Below are 6,000 nucleotides of genomic sequence, written 5' to 3' on the forward strand. Positions count from 1 at the left end.
GTCTAGATTGCTCTGTATTCTATCTCCACCCTAGAGAGAGAGAGCACCTCTCTGTGCCTGCCTAGCCTGAGGCAGCGCAGGGAAGTGCTCAGTTAAGAGCATGTGCTTTGGAGTCTGGCTTGAATTCCAGTTGCCTTCTATTAGCTATTCCATGTAGGCAATTAACTTTCTCAAATTGTAAAATAGAAAATACAGTAGTACCTTAATGGCTGTCATAGGGACTATATGAGGTTGTGTTTAATAAATATGTTTTCAGTAAGTGTTAAGCAATGATAGCACTCAAATCCTGCCTAAGATTCCAGTTTTTCCATGTCCATATAAGTTTGTCAGTCTTCTTCATCCAACACTGCTCTACGTTCTGCTCCACTTACTGGCATGGAAGGTTTTGGTGCACACATCTTGACTTCCTAGTGAGATCAGAAGTGGCCATATGAATTAACACTCTCTATTATATATGTGCATATCTGTTTTCTTAGACTTCCCCAGTGCTGTTACACCTGATTCAATAAATTTAATATGTGTGTCATTGTCCCTCTGCTTTCCATAAAATGATGCACATAAACCAATTCTCAGCTGACAGGGGACAAATAAATGCATTTGATTTATAACCTTTCATACATCTCGTCCTCAGAACAGCTAGGAAAAGTCTTCCTCTAGGATAATAAATCCATTCATCTGAAAAAGGAAACTCAAACAGGAAACATTTTATATAGAGAGGCAGATCTGATGATAGAATCATCCAAACTACACAAAAATGAGGCCAAAGGCTGGTTGATCCTGGCTGCAAATCAATCCTACTGTGAAATGACTTTCAGCCATCCCCAGCTTCTTAGAAGTGTGCTGGGAATTTACAGGCTTGAAATCTTCAGTTAGGACTCCGTCAGTGAGGACGGAGATGTGAACTGTTACAGAAAAGCTGTTGGAAAAGCCTCCATCTTGGAGTCCAGACTTGCCCTGACTTGTTCTTGAGGCTGCTTCATGATTGGGAGTTGGTCCTTTGGCCTCTGGAGATCAGCCTTCTGGTCTGCTAAATGGACCAGGCTTGTTGAGGGATCAAATTTAGATAAAAATGTCTGTATGTACCTTTAGTAAGATTGATGTGTAATGCTGAAATCAACCTAACCTGAAAAATATTTCAGAGAATAAGATTCTGAAAGATTTGTGTATGTTAGTCCTGAGATACTCCTTTAAAAAAATTCTTAAATGAACTAAAAATACAAAGGTTTTTACCTGAAAAGCATCATTCTGGAAGGTAAGCACTTATCATGTCTCAAGGGCATTATAATGCTGTAGACAGGAGGCATCAGATCTTTTGTAATATATAGTATACTGACCGTTAGGAAAAACAGAATTCTCCAAAAAGTTCTTAGAGATCTTTGCAAAGGCCACTATATAAAGAGAAAATAAAGTCCATATTCAGGCAACACTTTGATATAATATTTTGAATCCATATGGATCTTTTTCTTATTACTTTAGAGAGGGAGCATAGTAGAGTGGCCAAGAGCACAAGCTCTAGATAGAGCCAGGCTGCCTGGGTTCAAAGCCTGCTTCCGCCACTTGGGAGCCATGTAACTTCTCTGGGCTTTAGTTATCTCACTGGTAAGATGGGTACTATGTTATTAACTTCATAGATTTGTTGTGACAATTATAGGATTATTCCTCTTATTTGCACCATGTCTATGGGCCAAAATAATCTGATTTTTGATGCAATGAGTTTACGTATAAAGGGTGTCAGTATCTTTGGGTAACTAAAGGAATGCAGAGAAAATCATCACTCAGTGATGTCAATTACATGAGAAAGCAGCTTTGTCCTGAAGCTCTTGAGGCAGAGTTGAGAGGCACAGTATTTTCAATCAAGTCCTGTTGTTTAGACACAGCATATTGCAATGTTTCTCAAACCATCTGTGAAGAACCAGTTTTTTGTTTTATTTCAAATTTGTTGTGGGTCAGTATTTTTGTCAAATACAATGACAATGTTGTGGCAATGTCAAATTGCTATAAAAGTTTGACTGCTTATTCCCACTGTCTATGCTGATCTCATGGTGGACCAACAACAAAAACCTCACAAGCAGCACCATTACAGCCCACACTTTGAAGAGCCCTGGCATCCTTTTTGGCTGTCCAGTATCTGAACTCTTCCTGGGTTTGGGGAATTTCCAATCTTATAAGGCAGAGCTTACCTCTTATTCTAGAAGTTTAAAAGGTTAGCTATTTACATTTCCAAGGCTTCTTTTCACCTGAAATATGGGCACACGAACCCAGGCGATGTCAGTCAAATGTAAAGGTCCCAGACTTGGAATCATAAGTCATGAACTGAGGTGGGGATTATACAGAATTCATTTTGCAGATACATCCAGTTCCCAAACAGGCAGTGGTGGAAACAGTTCCAGCAGCTGTCACCCATGTCTAAGATTGCAGATTGTATCAGCTATCTATTGCTGTGTAACAAATTACTCCAAAACTTAACAGCTTAAAATAACAATAAACATGTCTTTCTCTCAGTTTCTGTGGGTCAAGAATTTAGAGCAACATGGTTGAGTAGCTGTGGCTCAGAGTCCCTCAAGAGTTTGCAGTCAATACTTACCTGGAAGGGGAGATACCATGATTACGAAGGTGGTTTTCCCAGGGTGAGGCTCATCCATTGCACTCTGGGTGTGCTGACCCCTGTGATTTCCCCAAATGCGGAAAACTCGACTGCATAATTTGTGGTAGTGGGAGAATGCGTTTGCGCTTTCCCCTGGTTAATTGTTTTGTTAAAAAAAAGTAAAAAAAAAAAAAAAAAAAAAGAGTTTGCAGTCAAGATATCAGCTGGGGCTGCGATCCTCTGAAGCCGTGACTGGAGAAGAAGAGCAGGCTTCCAAGGTGGCTCACTCGCAAGGCAAGTTGGTGCTGGCTATCAGCAGGAGACCACAGTGCCTCTCCACAGGGCTCTTTGCATGACTTCAAAGCATGGTAGCTGGCTTCCCCCAGAGTGTGCAATCTAAGAGACCAAGCAGACACTTCCATGTCCTTTATAACCTAGTCTCATAAGCCTCATACTGTCATCTCCACCAAATTCTATTGGTCACTCAGAGCAGCTGCAACTTGGTGTGGAAGAAGATAGCACAGAAGCAAAAACATCAGGATGAAAGGTTTGCTGGGGCCATCTTGGAGACTGTCCACCAGGGCAGGCTGTGGGGTCTGTACCCCAGGACAGTGGCAATTGGTTCAAAACATGTTCTAAGGCATCTCAAATGATTGAGATGTCACCAAGCCTGTTATCTCTGCCTCCCAAGAGATTCAGTCAGCTACCAAATAACCTTTTATCAAATTTCTTTTCTGCCAGATTAACCATAGTTGGTTTTAGTTGCTTGAAAATAAAAACTCTATCTGACATATTTTGGGTAAAAGACTTACTAACATGTTTTTACCTGACTTTCTTGGAAAGAAATCTAGTATGTTTTGGTAATACGGAAAGTTTAGTTATGAAAGGTTAGACTATATACTCTATTTCCAAATATGGACAGCCCGGTCTCATGGCGATTCATCTTTCACCGAACTTACAGTCTAGCTTTTAGGTGGAATTGTTAGTACTGTTATGAACATATGTTTTCACAAGTTAAGATTTAGGCCACAAAAACATTTCGCTGAAAATAACTATATTAACAAAATTGATCTTTCAATATATACCACAGGGTGTTTTTCAGATAACCTTTTCAGTTTAAGGAAATCTCTAATGGCAAATGAGATTGGGGGAAGAATTATAGTTTAGTATAAGCAAGCATAAAAAGAAAGCATGTAGAGCCACTTTGTAAACAATTTGACATTACCTACCATAACTGAACATACACATCCTCTATGACACACGAATTCTACTGTATGGTTTATACCTCAAAGAAATGCACGTATGTGTTCACCAAAAGGTGGGTACAACCATCTCCCCACTAGCATGATTCATTATCTAGATGTAAGAGTACATACTGCATAACTCCATTTATATAAGGTACAAAAAAAAAACAGACAAAAGAAGTTTATGGTGTTAGAAGTTAGGGCAGTGGTTACCACTAAGGGGTAGGAAATAGTATTGAGTAGAAGAGAACAAGAGAGGGGCTTCCAGGACAAAGCTCTGGTGATGATACAGTTCCTGATATGAGTGCTGGCTACATGGGTGCATTCAGTTTGTAAAAAATCATCAAGCTGTACACTTATAAGAAGCATACATTCTTATACGTATGTCTCAGTGAAAGGTTTACCTAAAAATCACAGTGAATATATTACTATGTCAATTATCATTTTATGTTCCATGGTTTTATAAAAACAGGAAAAATAAGACAGGCTATTTTCTTAAACTACAACTTTTTTAATTTAAAAAATTTCATTTAGCAAGATTAATCAGTGTATTGCTTTCACTGTTGCAGTAACTGAATGTATTTATTTACAAATTTCTTTGCATTTTAGAAGATTCCACCTGGGGAGAAAAAAGGAAGAAAGGAATGGAAAACTTTTTACTTTTTTCTAAAATGGAGAAGTTGAGTTTTCTCTGTTATAGTAATAGTTTAGAATCCATTGCTTTTTAAACTTGGCAAAGAAACAGTCCGAGAGGAATTTGCTGGGACAACCTAAGTAAGTGATGATGGAGTTGGAGTGAATGTTTGGACTTCAAGTGCTATATATAACCATAACCAATGTGTTTAAACCAACTCCAGCAGCACTAAGCGACACCTGTGATGTGTGTCCCTTTGGATGAAAGTTGTGGCTAACTTGTTTACTTGATTGAATTTCCTGACCTTTATTTTAACATGAGCCTTGAAGGGAAAAAAATGTTCTTTGCAAAAACATTTTATCTGGAATCCTGGAAAAAAATTCTAAAGGACAGTTCAACTATTTCATGACCCCACGACTAACCTTTAGCACTGAAATGTAGCATGAAACATGCCTTCCCCAAACATCTATGAACAAACCCAGATACATTAGCCTATCACAAATAGGATCTTCTGTGATAAAAGAGATCTTTGAGAACTCAGATCAGAAGAACCTCCTTTTTGTGATTATTTTTGAGACCATGTTGGAGAGCATGCACAGACTTCCCCAAAACATTGACTGCCTATTGTAAGACCGCATAGCAGAGTCACACTCTGAGAGTTATGCTAGCTAAAAATAGTGCCATCTAAGGCTGTCACACCAATCGCCTGTCTTGTAGGTTTTGTTCTGGGTTGATGTCAGGGTATGTCAGATCCAGGATCCTTTTTAGATGGGTGATGGGGAAAACCTCAGTAAGACATCTTGGGCTGGCCTATGGGAAATGCATTCCAGGAAGTGTCTCACGTGAGTCCTGCTCATTTACCCCACAGCCATTTTATATTAAATGATATAAAAGTTTAAAATCCAATTTCTGAATAGTATGTTCTCATTTAATCAGCATCATTGTTTTAGGTCCATTCCCTGATCCACTAAAATGTTCTCTGCAATAGCATTTTTCTTTAGAATCCTGGGAAGAATTCAAGAGGTCCATTTGGTCATTTACTTCTAGCACAGTATCAAACTTACTCAATTGTTTTACTTTTTTCTATCCAGGGGATCCCATCAATTTCCCAGCACATAGTAGGTACTCAATAAATGTTTAATGAGTGAAGGCACCAATGAATATTATGTGACTCTGAGCAGTAAGAAGAGTCATAGATCCCTAATGGAGTCATAAACTGATAAACTGAATAATGTGGATCTAGGGAAAACAAATCCATTTGGACAGTTACTCCAAGGCATCAACTGGACTCTACAAGGTCAGGGATTAAGGGAGAAGAGAGTTCTCTCACTGGCAATCACCTGTGGACAGGTCCAAGCCCATCCAGCTTCAACAGTTCAGATCATCCTCTGGGCCAAGCTGATCCCGGTTTCCAAGGCTTCAGTATCACTTACCCAAAACTTACTCTGCACGGACAGCTAGAACAGTCCCAAAGGCTGCAGTGCCTCCTGGCTGGCTCCATTTGCCACTCTGAAGATTTGAGGCTTGGGAAAAGTCCT

General features: G+C 39.3%; 1 non-coding gene across 1 annotated transcript; it reads left to right on the forward strand.

The window, feature by feature from the left end:
- The first annotated feature begins 2,576 nt into the window (after window positions 1-2,576).
- Window positions 2,577-2,740, forward strand: LOC138382371 (U1 spliceosomal RNA). Its single transcript, XR_011233451.1, has one exon. It is a non-coding gene; the product is annotated as a U1 spliceosomal RNA (small nuclear RNA).
- The last annotated feature ends 3,260 nt before the right edge of the window (window positions 2,741-6,000 follow it).

The sequence above is a fragment of the Eulemur rufifrons genome, chromosome 3 (genome assembly GCF_041146395.1).
Source record: "Eulemur rufifrons isolate Redbay chromosome 3, OSU_ERuf_1, whole genome shotgun sequence".
NCBI lineage: Eukaryota > Metazoa > Chordata > Mammalia > Primates > Lemuridae > Eulemur > Eulemur rufifrons.